Here is a 20,282-nt window from a genome sequence, read left to right as displayed (position 1 = left end):
TCCCCCCCTCTCTCCCCAGTGGGTTGAAATATTAGAAAATTTGTAGATTATGACAAGTGCTTACTGTAATCACGACACAGACATTTGCAACTAACAGAGTCATCTAAATGAATCAAAAGGAGGAAATGTCAGGGGGGGAAAAGGAAAGGTATTCAATCACATCTGAGCAAAACTGTATCTCATTAGCCAGCCTTTCATGTGCAAATCCACTGGAAAGTATTTTAATTAAAAGCTTAATCTCGACATTCTTCCCCCGCACAGCCCTTGTTAAAACAATTGCAGGCCGTTGTGTGCACACTGTGTGTGCGCGAACCCAGTGTGCGCCAAGGAAATCCAAAACCTATGTTTACATTTATTTAAATCGAACTAATTTGCCTAAATTGCATTAATTTGCTCTGCTAGCCAGGCTGGAGTTTGTGGAAAATCGGAATATTTGGCAAGAAGCAAGAAAGGAAGGGTGCAGGAACTCAGTGGCCGAGCGCATGCTCTGCATTTAGAAGGGTCTAGAGCTGGCTCCCCAACGCTGCCAGATAAATTGATGTCAAGTAGCAGCTGATGGCAAAGATGGCTGCCAGAGACCTTAAAGCAGTGGCTCTCAAAGGAAGGGGCAGGAGAGGATGGCAAGGGTGGCAGGAAGATTCAACGACAATCAAAGGAACCTTTAAATATTTCACTAAAGTGTAGCACCAAAATAATGTTTAGTATCAAACACAGTGACAAAATAATGTGTATATAGAACCAGAAACAGTATCCACACTTCTCTTCAAGAGCATTGGATATTCTTCTACAGTTCTCCATGATACAGTGGTACCTCGGTTTTTGAGCATTTTGGAAGCCAAACGTTTCGGTTTTTGAACGCCAAAAACCCGGAAGTATATGCTTCCTTTTTCAAAAGCGCGTCAGAAGTCGAACTTCTGAGGCGGCTTCTTGTTTGAGTTTTCCGTACGTTCTGAGGCTTCCGTATTGAGTTTTTGGTTTTCGGACGTTTCGGAAGTTGAATGGTCTTCTGGAAGGGATTACGTTTGAAAACCGAGGTACCACTGTGTATTGTCGTGAACAGAGATTTTCAATTGTGACAAACATGGAAGATCAGAAAAATGGCATAAACAGATTGAACAAGCTTGCAAACCAGGGTTGGAGATACAGTGGTACCTCGGGTTAAGCACTTAATTCCTTCCGGAGGTCTGTTCTTAAGCTGGAACTGTTCTTAACCTGAAGCACCACTTTAGCTAATGGGGCCTCCTGCTGCCGCTGCACCGCCAGAGCACGATTTCTGTTCTCATCCTGAAGCAAAGTTCTTAACCCGAGGTACTATTTCTGGGTTGGCAGAGTCTGTAACCTGAAGCGTATGTAACCTGAGGTACCACTGTACTTGTTTGGTCCTAGAGCGACATCCCCTTCTCAATGAGCTTCCAAAGTGGGCTGGGCCATTGGCAAAAGTGGGCAGAGCAACCAATATAAACATTATCTTTGTCCAGCGGGCTTCTACACACACACACACACACACACAGAGAGAGAGAGAGAGAGAGAGAGAGAGAGAGAGAGATGCATCTGTCTCTAGCCTCCATCCAGACAAGCAAGTCCATATAACTTCAAGGACACATGGAATTATAGAATCCAGCCACATCCATGGGCTGCATAACAGACCAGAGAATGGTGTGGCCTAAGGGAATGTTCCAAGGGCCAGGCAGAGAGGCATGGAGGGCCGCATTCAGATCCCAGTTCTGGGGTTCTGCCCTCACAACACCTGTTGTAAAGCTTTCAGTAGGCAGATGACACATTAATTGCAACTCAGAAGCAGCATTGTTTGCACTGATTGCCAAATGCTAACAAACAAGTGAAATCTCAGGCTATTTTGTTGGAAACTGAATGGTCTAATCATGCAGAGTTTGCTGTTCTTAGGCTTAATTCAGAGGTGGACAACCTGTAGGCTGAAGGCTGTATGCTGTATGGATGGCAAGGGTGGGAGACCAGGAAAGGGGGCGGTGGAAGCAGAGAGATGTTCTAACATGGACAGTAAAAACAACATAGAACTTCCTATCGGGAAGAAATCTCTTGAAATCAATCCCAAAACACTTTGATACACTCCCATTGCAAATTGTCAGACTGTTGAACTTGGAACTGGGAGATCAGACTTCATATTAGCTACTCAGCCACAAATTCACTAGATGAGTTTTGGCCAAAACAAAGCCTCAGTTTCCCACCTGTAGAATGTTAACAGTGACCTATTTCAAGGAATGGACAAAATCAGACTAAGAAAGCATTTCAGCAATATGCACATTTTAGCAAACTTCAAGTTGGGGGAGGTGGCGCTGTGCTTGCTGCTGCAATCAAGTCTATTCATGAATAAACTACATTGTATTCAATGGGCCTTACTCCTAGGAACGTGGCATTTGGATGGCTGCATAATTCTTTCTTATCTGAATCCGTGCAATTTGTAAGTGCCTCACTTTGTGTGGGCTGGGATTCTTCATCCCCTGGACAGCCTTGCGAGGTAGATCAGGCAGAGATCTACAGTGGTACCTCGGGTTACATATGCTTCAGGTTACATACGCTTCAAGTTACAGACTCCGCTAACCCAGAAATAGTGCCTCAGGTTAAGAACTTTGCTTCAGGATGAGCTGCACGGCGGCAGCAGGAGGCCCCATTAGCTAAAGTGGTGCTTCAGGTTAAGAACAGTTTCAGGTTAAGTACGGACCTCCGGAACGAATTAAGTACTTAACCCGAGGTACCACTGTACTGCTATTCCCATACCTCATAAATGAATAGAAATTTCAACCAGGCTCCCACATCAAACCCACCACTCTAAGTGAGAGTGTGGTAGCTTTCCTCTTTTTTCTTTTACAGTCTCCTTGTGCTTTTCTGCAATTTTCCCTACAGTGATCTAGGGAGATAGCACCACAGACCTCACTCTGTGTAACGCAGGGGTCTGCAACCTTTAAGACAAAAAGAGCCACTTGGACCCGTTTCCGAAGAAAAAAAAACTGGGAGCCGCAAAACTCGTTATTATAAAAATAACTTTTTTGTCACTTTTTTATTATTTCTTTGTTTGACCCCTCAGAATTACTCCTCCTCATAGAAATAAATGTTAAATTAACAAGTTACCTTTTTTTGTGTGTGTGTTCTTCACTCCCCTTCAAAACAGTGACCAGCATACATGCCCCCTTTCAATGCAGTGACCAGCGTACATGCCCCTTACAATGTAGTAGTGACCACCATACATGCCCCTTACAATGTAGCGGGCGGGCGGGCGGGAAGGTGACGTCGGGACAGTGCGTGACTAACGCACGCACAACCCCCATGCGACGTCACAGCCAGTACAGCGCCTGCCACAGTGGGGAGTATCGGGGCGCACAATGCGCCTCCTCCCCTCGCTAGTATCCGCCCCGGAGCCGCGGCAAAGGTGTAAAAGAGCCACATGCGGCTCCAGAGCCACAGGTTGCAGACCCCTGGTGTAACGGTACCAGTCTCACACACCCCTCCTATTATCCAGGCCCTCCCCCCAGAATGCGGGTTGGACTAGATGACCCACAGGGTCCCTTTAAACTCCACAGTTCTATGCACTGCCTCTGCCACTTCCTGCAGGCATGCTAGCCAGTGCATCACTAACAAAACTCCTTCCTAACCCACAATCCCCCACCCCAGAAAATGATCTCCTGGCCTCTCTTGCAGAAATGAAGCCTCGTTGCCTTTTTAGCAGCAGCAGGATGACAACCCCTAGCTAATTAAATGCATTCCTCTGGATTGCTTTTTTTTTTAAATGCTGTCATTATTGCATCAGTTGCAAATGCACTGCAAAAAAAAAGGGGGGGTATGGTATACATTCAATCTGTGTCCTCTAATTAAATATACACCTTTAAAAACCAATAATTAAAAGGTCCTTTGTCAACTTGACCCACATTTACATTAGCAGGGTGGGCAGTTTGATTTGCTTCCCCTCCCCCCCCCCAAAAAAGGGTACTTTGATGAAGCCCCCAAGAGAAATCCGATAGAATTTCACTCTCATCTGCTAGCAATTCGCCGGCGTTGGAAACTCTAAGGACCTCTACAGGTTTATATGTCTGATTTATTATCCCTGCACATGAAAGCAAAGAAAGCCCGCAAGACGCTTGGGATATGATGAATCACTCAGCCTAGCAAGGTGCATTCCTCTCCCTCGCTCACTGTGGCGAAAGAAAAAGTGTTTCTTGGAAAGTATTTATACCAGAGATATTTTTTTTAAAAAAACCCAAAAATGCAAAATACACACGTGCGCACAAACACCACTAAAATGCCCCAAATCCTTCCCTTTGCCACGCATCGCATTCTTAATCCTGTTCAAATGAGAAAAGGTCGCCCGCCCCCCCATTTTTGAAAAATGAAAGGAATGCGGGAAGAAAGGAGGAAAAGCGAAAGTTGCAAAGGAGGGAAGGAAGAAACTGTGCAGAGAGAGAGAAAGAGAGAGAGAGAGAGAGATATGAATGGGGGGAGCGTGGAGAGGGGGAGGCAGAAAAGATGGGCGAGAAGGTGAAGAAGCGAGGGAGGAAAAGAGTGAAGGAGGAAGGGACCCGCGCGAAGGGAAAGGAGGAGCAATGGAGAGAGGGAAGCGGCTTTTTCCTCCTCCTCCTCCTCTCCCTTTCTCCCTCCCCTCCTCCAGCTCCAGCGGGAGCCGCGTCCCTAACCAGCCCAGCCCCGGCGGCGCAGCCACTTACCGCTCCTGCCGGCCGCGGCCCGTCGGCGTGCCCGGCCCCGAGGGCTGCACATGGGCCGCCTCCTGTCAGCAGCCGCCCAAGTTCAACGGCTTCCCCGGCATCACCCCGCGAGGAGGGGGAGAGAGGGGAGCCCCCGGCGCCTGCAACAATAGCCGGCGCAGCGCCTCAGCAGCTCCCGGGTCGGCGCGCCCTCGGAGCGCGCAGACGCCGCCGCCGCCGCATCGCTTCTTCTAGTCGGGCTGCAGCGGCAGCAGGAGCCGCGGAAAGGGGAGGGGGCTTGGCGGCAGGAGGCGGAGAGAGGCGGCGGAGGGGCTCGACGCCGCAGAGCCAGGCCTTGCCCCCGGGGAGGGACGGAGGGGAAGGAGGGCGGACCTCGCCTCGCGCCCTCGACGGGTCTGGGGGAAGCGGAGGCAACTCGAGCGCGCGGCTGCTGGGCTCGGCCAGTCCTCCCTCCCTCCCTCCTCCCAGGTAATCCCTCCTCGGGCGGTGATCCCGTCCCGATTGGCTCCCGCCGGCCGGATTTGCATGTCAATGCCCCCCCCCCATCCCGCCCTCCAAGTTGGCGAAGGGATCTGGAGTCCGGGCAGAGGAGGGGGAGAAGCGCGGCTGCGGGCACGCTGCGCAAAAGCGCGCCGATCCTCCGCCACGTGGGTCAGGGTTAGTGGTGGGTGTGTTTGGGGGGGGGATCGGGGGCGCGCCAGAAATTCCCTGGGAGGATCGGAGCCCAGCACGCGCTGGAAGGGTTCGAGGAGGGAACGCGCATGTGGGAACGGAGTTTCAGTTGCACGTGTTTCCCAGCAAGCGAGGCTGGGCGGTGTCACCCGTGGCGCAGGCTCGTCCGTCGCCAGACAGTGGGACAAGGAGCAGCCGGCGGCAAAACGGAACGCGTGACTTATCTCCTGGTTTCTCCTGACAGGAGATCGTGACAAGACACGTGAATACACCTTGCACCTTGGCAGGCTGCACAACTGCAAGGCAAAGCAGAAGCTGCGCGGGTTGTCCCTCGAGAGAGATCAGAGCCTTGAAGAAATAAACAACCTGGAGGAACTCGGGGCCATATTTACACCATACATTTCAAGCACTAAGGTGCCACTTTAAACAGTCATGTTGTTATTGTTGTTGTTTAGTCGTTCAGTCGTGTCCGACTCAACCCCATGGAGCAGAGCACGCCAGGCACTCCTGTCTTCCACTGCCTCCCTCAGTTTGGTCAAATTCATGTTAGTAGCTTCGAGAACACTGTCCAACCATCTCATCCTCTGTCGTCCCCTTCTCCTTGTGCCCTCCATCTTTCCCAACATCAGGGTCTTTTCCAGGGAGTCTTCTCTTCTCATGAGATGGCCAAAGCATTGGAGCCTCAGCTTCAGGATCTGTCCTTCCAGTGAGCACTCAGGGCTGATTTCATTCAGAATGGATGCGTTTTATCTTCTTGCAGTCCATGGGACTCTCAAGAGTCTCCTCCAGCGGCATAATTTAAAAGTATCAATTCTTTGGCGATCAGCCTTCTTTATGGTCCAGCACTCACTTCCATACATCACTACTGGGGAAATCTTAGCTTTAACTATACGGACCTTTGTTGGCAAGGTGATGTCTCTGCTTTTTAAGATGCTGTCTAGGTTTGTCATTGCTAGTGGTTAGCAAACAGTATTAGAGAGCTGTGTGTACCAAGGGTCCTGCCCTTTACCTGCTAATGCTGCTGCAACTGCTGAAGATTTGGCCACCAGCCTGACTGGCTTCCGTGTATGGGGTGCTATCATGTCCTTTGCCTCAGGCAGCGAAATATCTTAGACTGATCCTCTATCGACCCAGGGAAGCAGAGCCTATGCATGACCTCAGAGAGATACCACCCCCAGAAGACAGAGCTCAAGAGTGGGGGCCCTTTATCAGCCCTGCCCTGTCTTTTGTTTGTTCTTTGGGGGAAAGATGCACCTGGGCACTCCTATTTCCAATCAACCATTTGGTTGCTGCACAAGAGGAATGGCTTTCGGATGCCAGGCTTTGCCATTCGCTTGTTATTATTAGAGCAAGGCAAAGAGGGAAGATGATAATTCCCATTTGCTGCAACATGAGCTTTTTACGAGCGGTGAACTTTTTACCTCCAATAATCAATGCTCCAGCTGACCTGCTGGGCTGCGCCTGTGTGGCCCTGGCTGGCTTGGAAGATAGGCATAGAGATTTACATGCACACCCACCAACACACCCCAGATTTTAAAAGACACCTTTCGGATGTCAAAAAAGTAGCTGAAGTTTTAAACACAGAAATGTGACCTTTTGGGGAAGCTGAGGACTGAGGCCTCTACATTAGGGGTGCAGAACCAATGGCCCTCCAGTTGCTCCAGTTGCTGGAGTCCAGCAACATTTGGAGGGACACAGGTTCTCCCTGCTCTGTGTTTTGGCATTGCTGCTTACTCTCCATCTGGACACTCAATAACACTTTGAGCTCAACTTCTGCAGGAGAATTCAAGGGAGCAATTGCTGTACCAAAAGCTAAAACTCACCATAATATTATAGCAAGTTTGTTTTCCACTCCCCTACCCTGTACTGATTCAGTGAAAACTTGCAGCACTTGTCGAGCCTGAATGCTAAGTCGGTGTTTAAAAATTAAGGCAGGCAGACAAACTGATTTTTGCTGCTGAAAAAAGCTTTTTTCCCCCCTGACTTGCATACATTACACATTGCTTTTTAAATTTTACAGTATTTACTTGATAATAATAATAAAAATTTATTATTTATATGCCACCCATCTGACAGGGCTGTCTCCAGATGTCTTCTAAAAGTCAGATAGTTGCTTATTTTGTTGGCATTTGACGGGAGGGCATTCCACAGGGTGGGCGCCACTACTGAGAAGGCCCTCTGCCTGGTTCCCTGTAACCTCGCAATGAGGGAACCACCAGAAGGCCCTCAGAGCTGGACCTCATTGCCAGGGCTGAATGATGGAGATAGAGATGCTCCATCAGGATAAATTAATGTTACCCTGGATAATTGTCATCTGTACCCAATGGAGATTGTAGATATTGTTATTTATTAAATTTGTAGACCGACTTTCATCCTTAGATCTCAGATCAGCTGCATTGATCCTTGAAAAATTCATAGATTCACTGAGCTACCCCAGCAGTCCTCATTCTTACTATAGTAAGCCGGTGTAATGCTGTGACTAAAATGGTAAAGGGTGTGAGCAGTAAAGATACCATTGGTTTTCAACAGAATCATTAAGCATATGCTTAAAACTCTCCGTATTGAAATTAATGGTGTTTAAAAGTGCTGGATTGCAGCCAAAGTGGTTTGTGGCGCATTAGAAACATGCAGATTTATTGGGGCAGGAACCTTTGGGACTGGTAATCAGACAGCAGTCACTCAATGTTTGGCTGCTGCAAACAAGGCAAGCTCCATGTTGCGGATCATTAGGAAACAGACCAAAATAAACCTGCCAATATCTCCATGCATTTGTATAAATCTGGGGTGCTTCCACACTTGGAATAGTGTGCATAGTTCTCATTGTAGCACTTCCAAATGATATTGTGGAACTGGGAAAAGGTGCGGAAAAGGAGAACCAAATGTTCAAGGGGGCTGATCAAAGCCCCTGCTGTGAGGTTGCGGCACATGGGGCTTTTGAGTTTGGAGAAGAGGCAAAGGGAGGCATGAAGAGGGATGGAGGAGAAATTTTAATGAATTTGCATTTAAGAGTATCAAGGAAAATTGCATGCCGATGTGTATATTGGGAGTGATTCGCCTTAAAATGATGAACTTTCATGAGGACAGCAAAAAAATCTTATGCTGTAATATGGAGAACTGAATTTAAGGCTGGAAAGCAAGAAACAGAGCAGAACTTAAATTGGCAAATGTGGCGATCCGTAGGCATGATAAGAGGTGTATCATGTAAGCATAGGGGGTGGGGGAAGTGGACGGGGGACGGGACGGGACCAGGACCAGGACCAGGACCATCCAATGAATATGAGTTATAGAAGGTTTAGGGCAGACAAAAGGAAGTATTCACACAACACATGGTTAAACTAAGGCATTCTATACCACCACTTTAGTAAAGGTAAAGGGACCCCTGACCATTAGGTCCAGTCGCAAATGACTCTGGAGTTGTGGCACTCATCTCGTTTTATTGGCTGAGGGAGCCGGCGTACAGCTTCTGGGTCATGTGGCCAGCATGACTAAGCCGCTTCTGGCGAACCAGAGCAGCGCATGGAAACACCGTTTACCTTCCCGCCGGAGCGTTACCTATTTATCTACTTGTACTTCGTGCTTTCGAACTGCTAGGTTGGCAGGAGCTGGGGCAGAGCAATGGGAGCTCACCCTGTTACGGGGATTCGTTCTGGCATGCTTGCCTGAAGCCAAACAACAAGCCGTCTAAGTGAAATGCTTAAGAGAGGTATTTGTCTACCACTTGGGGGTGAAAGGGCCAGTTATTACAGAAATAATTCGCCGGAGGTATCTAGCACTGCTGAACTCCAATCTTTCCCATTATCAAAATGCGAAATGTTTACTAGATATACCTTCGCATCTCGACAGGGTTGCCAACTCTTTTTCTGAAAAGGCTCCTGTGCTTTGAAGAAATAATAATAATAATAATAATAATAATAATAATAATAATAATAATAACAACAACAATTTATTATTTGTACCCCGCCCATCTGGCTGGGTTTCCCCAGCCACTCTGGGTGGCTTCCAACAAAGATTAAAAATACATTAAAATGATGTCACACATTAAAAGCTTCCCTAAACAGGGCTGCCTTCAGATGTCTTCTAAAAGTCTGGTAGTTGTTCTTCTCTTTGGCATCTGGTGGGAGGGCGTTCCAAATCAGTCCTGAGAAGGGGCTGGATGGCAGTGATCCATCATCTGCTCAGCATGCATGATAATTCAGGTCCAATCCACAACATCTCAAATTATCTAAAGCTTCCAACTTACTGGAAACATTCCTTATTTTCTGGCACCAGCCAATACTCTTGTTTGGCTACTCTTGGCTTTCTGAGATGTTTGGGGCGATGTGTTTTAATGTTTTGGGACTTCCCCTGCATGCCAAGTCAAGCTCTGGCAGATTGAGCGGACAAGAAAGATAGTGGGTCCAATAGTCAAGAAGGCAGTTTCTGCACATACTGTAGAGCAGTGTTTCCCAAAGTTGAGTCTCCAGCTGTTTTTGGACTACAACTCCCATCATCCCTAGCTAGCAAGACCAGTGGTCAGGGATGATGATAATTGTAGTCTGAAAACAGCTGGAGACCCAACTTTGGGAAACGTTGTAGAGAGAGAAGTGAGAAGGTAGCCCATCTAGGAGGATAACTCTGTGTTGCGATTACAAAGGGTCCCCGGACGTTTCACCGTTTATCCCTGTGCCACCACTTTATTTCTCGCTGCCACCACCCAGGCCCTACCTGGGACAATACTGAGTCCAGTCAGGGTTAAGTTGGAACATAAACTTCTGTTTACTTATTGCAGTTTAACAATTGTGTGGTTTCATAAACGGTCTCACTCAATTACAATCATGGGGTGCCTATCCAGACCTATAACTTCTGCTACCTGCTCTCCCTCACTAAACCACCTCTCAGATATTTACTTGTCTTCCTAGCTCCTAACTGTTCCTGACTCACCTTATTTCGCTACACTAACTCAACCTACCCACAGACTCTATCCCAATTCACTCCCACTCCAACCAACCCCCCAACGAACTCCCCCCTTTGCACCTCCCAGAGCTGGTTTTATAGTCCCTCTGACTCCACCCCCTGGGTTCTGATTGGGTAACCTGTTTAACTATTTCACCTCCAGCACTCTCATATGTTAACGTCACAATCTGACCCTGAACCTCTGATGCCTTGCGAGATATCTTTGGGAGAAGAGAAAGTTAAGGAGTAAACTGGAGTGGAGTCCCTAAGACAGTTCCTCCTTCCAGCAAATCCTGCAGCCAAGCTGGTGCTAAACATCTTGATCTGCTTTCCTTTGGTCCACATCAGCAAGGCCAAGAGGGGGGTCTTGTCGTCTGGGCAGCCCAGGACCTCCATACACACTCCCTGGGAGTGTGCCATGGCGAGATCAATTCAGTGCTGCTAACGCTGCAGTTTGACTTCACCCCTGGAGGCACACTCCATTGTCTCTCGAGACAGACGGGTGCCAACTCTGAAGGATGATTGCTAGAGTTGTCATTCTTCAGGTTCCAGTCCTCCCACAGGGAGGGTCCAGATAACTGCCATTAAAAAAACAACAACCCTGTCCACGTGGCTTCATGCATAGCTCTCAATCAGGGGCCTACCCAGGCAAAGTTGTGGCTGAGTGCTGTCTTTTCTTGCACTGTTCTCTAGGCAAGAGCTCTTGATAAATCTCTTGAGCTTTGGTTTTAATTCACGGGGCTTCTCCCCCCTCCCACCCCCAAGGAAAGGAAAAGCTTTGCTGCAACAGCAGGTAAGCAAAAGAATTAAAGCCAATAAAAACATATTATCTGGCAAGCTCATTGTTCTCAGAGTCCTGAGATAAGGCCAGTTCCCAATGTATGAGAAGTTTCTTCTATTCCTTCCAGGAAAAAAAGAGGGCACCACATTCATCCCATGCTTTTTTCTTTCTTTCTTTTTTGCACAGGCTTTAATTTGGTGAGAAAATATATTTTCCCATCAAGAGAAGCTATTCTGCCTCATTAACTCTCATTAAAAAAAGCCCTGCACCCCTCCCACACCTCACCCGGACCCCTAACCTTGAAACCTGAAAAGGAAGCATCAATGAAGAGAGAACTTTGTTGTCAGTAGCCTGAATTAACAAACAACATTTAGGACAAAAAACAAAAGGGCCACAAACAGTCCTATAAATTAAATTTATGGGGAAACACAGAAGTCTCCGTTTCTCAGCCCATGAACATTTCTGAGGTGTTTGGTTTTTTCCCTTTCTCAGGAGGGATGTTGCTTATTGAAAAATGGTGGCCTGGTTTGCTATTTTCTTCCATTGTTGAAGTTCCACGCATCCACTGTGGTAAGTTTTAAACTTCTCTGATGCTTTCAATTAGGACCTAGAAAGCTGCCTGCTTCCCTTCTTTGTTGTACAAATGAAGTTCACAACAGAGTGCCTTGAAGTCACAATTAGAGAGTTAAGCACATGTCAGAGAGTCTCCATAGTGTTTGTAGTTTTTTGAGTATGAAAAATTCAGGAGGTTTTAAATTTAAAAATAATTTCTCTCTTTCTCTCTCTGGGAAGAGCAAAATAGGATCATATTCTCATTTCAATATTCTGCCATTTTACCTTCTGGGTTCCTCATGCCCCTCAGGAAGGGAGCTGCTCATGGGCCAATGAGGCCCAATCCAGACCTCTAATCCAATGTTTCTGGCCCTGAGGGACCCTGCCAATTTTGGGGAAGGTGGCAAAAAGAAAAGAAGGTTTAAAGCAGACACACTATTGGGGTGGGCTGGGGGGTTTAAAACCTAAACTTCCACTACCTTGCAGGGTATCTTCAGGAGAAGAAAAGGCTAAGGAATAAACCATACAAAAATCCGGAGTGAACTCCCTAAGACAGTTGGATGTATCAGGAGCTCGTCCTACACTCAGGTAGGACCCTGGCAGAGACACATGCCCAACTGGCATGTTCTCTCCCTCCTGGTCGATTGTTCAGGAGCTTCAAAAGCTTTCATCTGCCCAAACATCACAGCGACCAATGCCAACAGACACTGGCACACATAGGGATCCGCAGAGTCTTTGCAGCATACGTGACAGACCTCAGCAACTCAGCATTTTGGCTAATCTACTTTATTTACATATAAACACACACGGAGCACTGCAACATGGCTCCCTCTCTCTCTAGCATCAGTCAGCAAAGAGAAGAAAAACAAAGGACAATAGTCCCACTTCATGGAACACAGTAACACAAACATCCTGTCTCCGTCACATCCCACTCTGTGGAGACAAAACATACACTGTCATGTGATAGACAAAAATCCCATGACTGCAATCACGGAGCAGGAATTCTAACAGGATGGTGCCTTGTATGCCTCCTTCTGGTATCTCCTGCAGCCCAGCTGATGTCCAACATCTTGCTCCGCTTTCCTTTGGACCACATCAGCAAGGCCGAGAGGGGGGTCTTGTCATTTCGGCAGCCCAGGACCCCCATACACACTGCCTTGGCTTGCGCCCTGGGAGGTCACTCAGGTGTTGCTTATGCAGAGTTTTGACTTCACCCCCAGACAGTGGCAGAGGAAGAGGGGTGCGGGGTGTGTGGTCCACCCTGGGTGTCATCACTGAGGGTGGGGTGTGATAAAATGACAAAAATATTAGGGTGTGTTTTTTTTAAAAAAAATGGGCTCACGAAACTTTTTAGTTCAGTCAACAAATGTAACAAAATGCGGCTGGCACTGGGCGCCACACCGTGGGGGCCGGCACTTACCGCGGGGCCTGCAGCATGCCTGAGCCACGTGTCTCTCCTGGGAGTGACGTGGTGGCTTGGGTGCCTGCAGGCTCTGCACTGCCTGAAACTGCAGTGTGGGGCTTGTGTCTGGCCTCCGCCTCTCCCTCAGCCGTCCTACTGCTGAGGGGGAGGTGGTGGAGAGGCTCCACACAGCGCGCCCTGCCCCCATGGGCGGCTTGCCCCATTCCCTGGCTGCAGGACGCATGCCCTGCACCGGACACCTGAGCTACGCCGCTACCCCCAGAGGCTCACTCCATTGTCTTTCACCCCCATCGTTCTACCCGGACACTGAGGTCCAGCACCGAGGGCCTGATGGAGGTTCCCTCACTGTGAGAAGTCAAGTTACAGGGAACCAAGCAGAGGGCCTCCTTGGTAGTGGCACCCGGCCTGTGGAACGCCCTCCCACCAGATGTCAAAGAGAACAACAACTCCCAGGCTTTTAGAAGACATCTGAAGGCAGCCCTGTTTAGGGAAGCTTTTAATGTTTGATGCATTACTGTATTTTAATATTTGGTTGGAAGCCACCCAGAGTGGCTGGGGAGGCCCAGCCAGATGGGCGGGCTATAAATAATAAATTATTATTATTTTGAGACAGACGGATGCCAACCATAACAAGTGCCTGAGTGCCGCTCCAGACAGTGATAACATTGGAGAATCATCGCGGAATGAAGCTGTTCATAAAGCAGAGTGATGTATGGATGGTCCAGTGTAGAAACATAGGAAGCTCCCATTGGAAACCATCAACTCAAACCATTGGTGCATCCGTCTCAGCACCAACTGGTCCTAGGCTTCAGACAGATGATCTTTCCCAGCTCAATCTAGAGATGTTGGGGATTGAACCCGCAACCTTCTGAATACAATGCAGATGCTCTACCACTGAGCTGTGGCCGTTTCCCAAATCTGCCGCTAAAGCACTATTATTGCATCCACGACATGTTGCAGAACACACCCAGTGAAAAACCAGTCTGGAGGGGCTGGTGGAGCAAGACACCTGTGATACTGAAGAACATACCAGCAGACCTTTTGGCCACATCACAGTGGGGCGAAGGGGTCATAAGGGTGCAGCCACCCACACAAATCTGATAGGGACCTGTGAAGATCCTCTTCCAGGCATCGCTCAACCCATTAAGGTCTTGGTTGGTGGAAGACTTCGCTTTGGGTCCTGTCCCTCCCTGGAAATTCAACACACGCCCATCATTCACGGTGCCTGCTCTATGGCTTGCAAATCCCCACATTAGGGGGCCTGTGGTTTGGGCAGTGCCTTGGGGATGTGGCCATGAGATGTTGACTTGGCCTTGGATGTGATTCTACTACAGAGAAGCTAGCATTGGGGCCAGTCTGAATGGGCCTGTGCTTTTTAGGCGGTTCGCTTCGTCAAACCCGCCTTCAATTCTTCAAGCCCTTGGTAGGTTTCCTTGGCATTTTACAACCCGACTCCTTTCTCCCTCCAAACCCAATTGCCTTTTGTGCAGAGCCCGGTGGCAGAGGTTAGAAACCCCCCCCCCAAAAGAAACTTTCCTGATTAAAGCAGCTTCTATCTTATTCCAAAAGCAATTTCCTCTTTCCCCTTCTCAAGCCATGTCTCCTCCAGCGCCAGGCAGCCTCTGAATCTCACATTCGCTGCCAAGCGCTGTTTTACACGGCCTGGCCGCGGATTTACGGGAGTCAGGCAGCTCCACCAACACGAAAGCCAACAGATATAAATAACCCCTGCGAGGCAGCTCTCCTTTCACAAGGATTTGCCATTGTCCTGTATAAAACTGATGAAATCTTTCTTGTTGTTTTTTTTTTTTTGGGTTGCTTCATCGCTGTGAACTGAAAATAACCCGTCTTCCTCTTGTGATAAACGGCAAGACTTGGAAGACAAAATATATCCCCCTGGATCTCCTGCTCTCGTTGCCAATGCAGGGCCATTCCGGCGGATGATTTGCACACCTTTGGCTGCGGCAACCCAGAAAGCAAGGCGGCTTTCGCACGGCTCCCTTGATTTACTTCAATGCGGCATGTGTGGGGACAGGGAAACTGCACGTCCTCCTGCGCGCTTTAAATTTATTCCATTAAATTTACACCTCGTGCCAGGAGAGAGGCCAAAGCTCCCTAGCAGAGTGCATGTTCTGCATGCTAAAAGTCTCAGGATCAGTCCCAGTTAAAGGGATTTTAGATGGCTGGGCAGGAGACACCCCCAGATTATCCGCTACTTGTGACCATGATCTGGCTCAGAATGGCATCTTCACAGGTTCAGCTGCTGTTCTGGAGGGGCCGGAGTTTAGTGGCACAACAGACTCCAGCCTTTCCCAACCTGGTGCCCTCCAGATGATGATGATGGACTACTCCAGGGGTGGGGAGCCTCAGGCCTGGGAGCCATATGCAACCCACCCACCCCCTGGCCCCTCTATCGCACCCAGTATTTCCCAAACTCAGGGGGGGTCCAGCTGTTTTGGACTACAACTCCCATCATGCCTAGCTAGCAGGACCAGTGATCAGGGATGATGGGAAATGTAGTCCAAAAAAACAGCTGGAGACCCAAGTTTGGGAAACACCGATCTCACAATTCATCATGAGCTCCGCAGCGCTGTTGGGATTAGGGTTGGGTTGAGAGGCTCTTACGGAAGAAATGGGGGAATACTGAATAATGGGAGCCTGGGTGGGAGATGGGGAGAGATCTCTCCTTTCCACTCCAACTTCAGTCACTTTGGAAGGGGGAGCAGGGTGACAGGATAATAATAATAATAATAATTTATTATTTGTACCCCACCCATCTGGCTGGGTTTCCCCAGCCACTCTGGGCGGCTTCCAACAAAGATTAAAAATACATTAAAATGATGTCACACATTAAAAACTTCCCTGAACAGGGCTGCCTTCAGATGTCTTCTAAATGTTAGGCAGTTGTTGTTCTCTTTGACATCTGGTGGGAGGGCGTTCCACAGGGCGGGTGCCACTACCAAGAAGGCCCTCTGTCTGGTTCCCTGTAGCTTTGCTTCTCACAATGAGGGAACCACCAGAAGGTCCTCGGCGCTGGACCTCAGCATCCAGGCAGAACGATGGGGGTGGAGACGCACCTTCAGGTATACTGGGCCAGGTATAGTGGACCTTCCTGCGGAGTGGAGAGCCTCAGCGGAGGCTGGAGAGGGTTTTGACAAACTGAAAGGAAGGGCCTGAACAAGAAGGTGCAGGCTTGTTGCCTAAAGCCTGGGGGTGCTTTTGCCGAGGGCAGCAAACTCAGCTGCCTTGTTAGAGCACATTCGACATTCCTGTAAGGCTCCATGCCTCATCTCTAAAAGCTTAGTGGGAGGGGTTGAGGAAACTCATTTGGACGTGTTTGTCCTTTCTAGCTGGCTTCTTGCCTTGCTATTGAACTCTTGAATTGTGACTCTAGAGCTCTGTGTCTGCTGCTGAATATGTAGCATGAATTGCCTGAGTAAAGGTCTCTTTCTTATTCACATGTAAGAGCCTGTGTGGGTTAGGTGGGAACCAGGGTACTTAATAATAATAATAATAATAATAATAATAATAATAATAATAATAAACAGGGCTGTCTTCAGATGTCTTCTAAAAGTCTGGTAGTTGTTTTTCTCTTTTTTACACCTGGTGGGAGGGTGTTCCACAGGCCGGGTGCCACCACCAAGAAGGCCCTCTGCCTGGTTCTCTGTAACTTGGCTTCTCGCAGCGAGGGAACTGCCAGAAGGCCCTTGGCACTAGACCTAAGTGTCCGGGCAGAACGATGGGGGTGGAGACGCTTCTTCAGGTATACTGGACTGAGGCCATTTAGGGCTTTAAAGGTCAGCACCAACACTTGGAATTGTGCTTGGAAACGTACCGGTGTTATATGGTCTTTGAATTGTTTCAGAGGAAATGAAAGAGATGTGAAAAATAAAATACTCTACATTTGCATGTGTAAAATAATCTACAGAGCCTTGAAAAATATGGAACCAAATTATATTTTCAGTTGTGGAGGGGGAAAACAGCACAACGAGTATAGCATCAAACGCTGCCATACATACGGACTCAAACATATTCTACAGTCAAGTAGTTTGTGCCAGGTAAAGAAATTCAAGATCGAGCATGGATGCCAACAGCTCCAATATTTTCAATTAAGGAATCATATCACAACCAATATAAGAAATGGGGCCTTGAAGACTACTATGACAACATTTCAAATTCTTGTTATGAACAATAAATCAACAAAGGGAATGCTATATAAAATGCCTCTTGGACAGAACTAGGAAGCCAGTTGGGAAATAAAGACAAAATGGGAGAAAATGACAGGCAAGATGGTATATGGAGTAGCTTTCTTTATATATAGAGGAAATGCTTGAAGATATATCTGTTTGGGTCGGGGGTTGTTTCTGCAGCCAAGTCAGGCAATATTTCCTTGGGCTGCACTGACAATTCAGGTCGTAAAGAACATCAAATCTTTAATTTGGAATCGTTTAAAAAGCAGCAAAAAACGGGATGCTTTCAAATGGCGGACGATGATAACTCCCTCAGTTTGGTTTATCCAAGGACTGACGAATGGCAAAACTAATGTAATTGCAGGAGGCAAAAAGACAAAAGAAGGACGGTATTGAGATATATTGAGCTGTATTTATTAATTGCCGTAAATTACAATACAGTCTTAAGATAGGCAAATACAGGTGTCTTGTAGTACATTCTTTATTCTCGTGTATTTGTGTGTTCATTTAAGGCTAATGATTTTCATTATTGTGCCCTGTACACAATGAACATTTTGTGCCTTGTGATTAAATTTGATTGGAATGATTTGAAATGCAAGTGGGTTGTCTTTCTCTGTTGGCGCAGTCACAGACTGGCCAAACTTGTACAGCTGGCACAGTATTTTTTAATGCTTTATTTGTTTTAACTGCTTTAATTGCTACACTTTTAAATTGTTTGTTTAATTGCATATTTTAATTAAGGATGTTCTAAGGCAGCAATGGATTTCTTACTGGGTCCCCCCCCCCATTATGGGTGGATTTTATGGTTACAAACCGCTTAGATCAACCTGTGGGTCCCCAGATGTTGTTGGACTACAACTCCCATCATCCCTGACCACTGGTCATGCTGGCTAGGAATGATGGGAGTTGTAGTCCAACAACATCTGGGGACCCACAGGTTGAGAAACACTGGCTTAGAAGCTGTTTTAGCAGATAAGAGGCATATAAATTAATTTTAAAAAAATAACGTTCTGCAGGCTGTTTTACATTTGTAGGAAATTATTTGGCCTGTTTTGCATATTATAGGGACGCGGGTGGCGCTGTGAGTTAAACCACAGAGCCTAGGACATGCCGATCCGAAGGTCAGCGGTTCGAATCCCCACGACGGGGTGAGCTCCCGTTCCTTGGGCCCTGCTCCTGCCAACCTAGCAGTTCAAAAGCACATCAAAGTGCAAGCAGATAAATAGGTAACACTTCAGCGGGAAGGTAAACGGTGTTTCCGTGCGCTGCTCTGGTTCGCCAGAAGCGGCTTAGTCATGCTAACCACATGACTCGGAAGCTGTACGCCGGCTCCCTCGGCCAATAAAGCGAGATGAGCGCCGCAACCCCAGAGTCGGCCACAACTGGACCTAATGGTCAGGGATCCCTTTACCTTTACCTTTGCATATTATAGGCTGTATTCAAGCAACTCATTGTGCTAGAAGAAGTCGGCACAACAATTTCCACTAGTGCATCAAAACATCTCCTTCCTCTCCCCAGCTGCCTCACAGCACATGTTCCTTCATGCAAGGGACTGTTCCTTCATGCAAGCAGCGATGCTTGTGCTGATGGAAGGATTTCCTTAGCACTACTCGGAACACAATCCCTTGCTACAGTGGTTCTCAAACTTTGGGGGGGGGGGGGGGCAGGACCAAAGGTTTAGATTAAAAATTTGCCCGGACCACACCAATTCCTTTTACTGATAAGCCTAGCAGTTCGAAAGCACATCAAAGTGCAAGTAGATAAATAGGTACCGCTCCGGCGGGAAGGTAAACGGCGTTTCCGTGCATTGCTCTGGTTCGCCAGAAGCGGCTTATTCATGCTGGCCACATGACCCAGAAGCTGTACGCCGGCTCCCTTGGCCAATAAAGCGAGATGAGCGCTGCAACCCCAGAGTCATCCGCGACTGGACCTTACGGTCAGGGGTCCCTTTACCTTTACGTTACATTGGAAAACAAGCAGTGCTTGATTTATAACATAGAACACAACTACTGTAGAATATGATCATGGGATATCCAAAAAGGATAAAACAGTGCAGCTACATACAAACATGAACCAATCCCAAAAGAAGGCCTTCTCGGTAGTGGCACCCTTCCTCCAGATGTCAAGGAGATCGGAAGGCAGCCCTGTATTGGGAGGTTTTTAATGTTTGATGTTTTATTATGTTTTGCTATATGCTGGGGAAACCCAGCAAGATGGATGGGGTAAAAATAATAAAATTATTATTATTATTAATGAGCCTCTTACATATGTACCTTGATTATGTATACAAACTCAATGAGAGGTGTGAGCTTGCTTTCGCTGGGTAATCTCATTTATATTAGGTCTAATTTGAGACAACAAACTCTCCTCTCCTCATCAACACAAAGAAGTCACTCTCTTTTTTGATCTTTCATATTTGTCAGTTGAAATATATTACAGTGGTACCTCAGGTTAAGTACTTAATTCGTTCCGGAGATCCGTACTTAACCTGAAACTGTTCTTAACCTGAAGCACTACTTTAGCTAATGGGGCCTCCTCCTGTCGCCGGAGCACGATTTCTGTTCTCATCCTGAAGCAAAGTTCTTAACCTGAAGCACTATTTCGGGGTTAGTGGAGTCTGTAAACTGAAGCGTATGTAACCCAAGGTACCACTGTATACTGTACTATACTACACTTAAATGTTTAAAGGTTTCTTTGCTAGTCCTTGACTCTTCCCACCACACTCACCATCCTCTCCTGTCATACCCTCTGAGAACTGCTGCCTTAGTATAATCTTTGTTCATAAATTACAGCCGGTTACAAACACCATCAGCTTCACATAAGCTATAGTAAATATACTGATACTGATGTATGCATGCATGTACAGTGGTGCCTCGCAAGACGGAATTAATCCGTTCCGTGAGTCTCTTCGTCTTGCGGTTTTTTCGTCTTGCGAAGCATGGCTATTAGCGGCTTAGCGGCTATTAACGGCTTAGCGGCTTAGCGGATATTAACGGCTTAGCGGCTTTAAGAAAAAGGAAACAAACTCGCAAGACGTTTCG

General features: G+C 47.5%; 1 protein-coding gene and 1 long non-coding RNA gene across 7 annotated transcripts in view; one reads left to right on the top strand and one right to left on the bottom strand.

The window, feature by feature from the left end:
- Positions 1–20,282, bottom strand: part of SHROOM3 (shroom family member 3) — a 216,100-nt gene that overhangs the window by 92,066 nt on the left and 103,752 nt on the right. For 2 of the 6 annotated variants that reach the window (XM_077933756.1, XM_028743929.2), the window contains exon 1: positions 4,692–4,905. The exons of the other annotated variants lie outside the window; for them this stretch is intronic. The gene's annotated coding sequence lies outside the window, so the exon portion shown is untranslated. Of the gene's footprint in view, positions 1–4,691; positions 4,906–20,282 lie in introns of those variants that run through there. 6 annotated transcript variants of the gene reach the window in all.
- LOC144328837 (uncharacterized) lies at positions 5,071–5,804 on the top strand. The gene is made up of 2 exons (XR_013394123.1): positions 5,071–5,159; positions 5,608–5,804. It is a non-coding gene; the product is annotated as an uncharacterized LOC144328837 (long non-coding RNA).

This window comes from Podarcis muralis, chromosome 9 (assembly GCF_964188315.1).
Source record: "Podarcis muralis chromosome 9, rPodMur119.hap1.1, whole genome shotgun sequence".
NCBI classification, from domain to species: Eukaryota; Metazoa; Chordata; class Lepidosauria; order Squamata; family Lacertidae; genus Podarcis; species Podarcis muralis.
The sequence above is the reverse complement of the archived record's forward strand: the minus strand, read 5'-3'. Positions and strand labels throughout refer to the sequence as shown.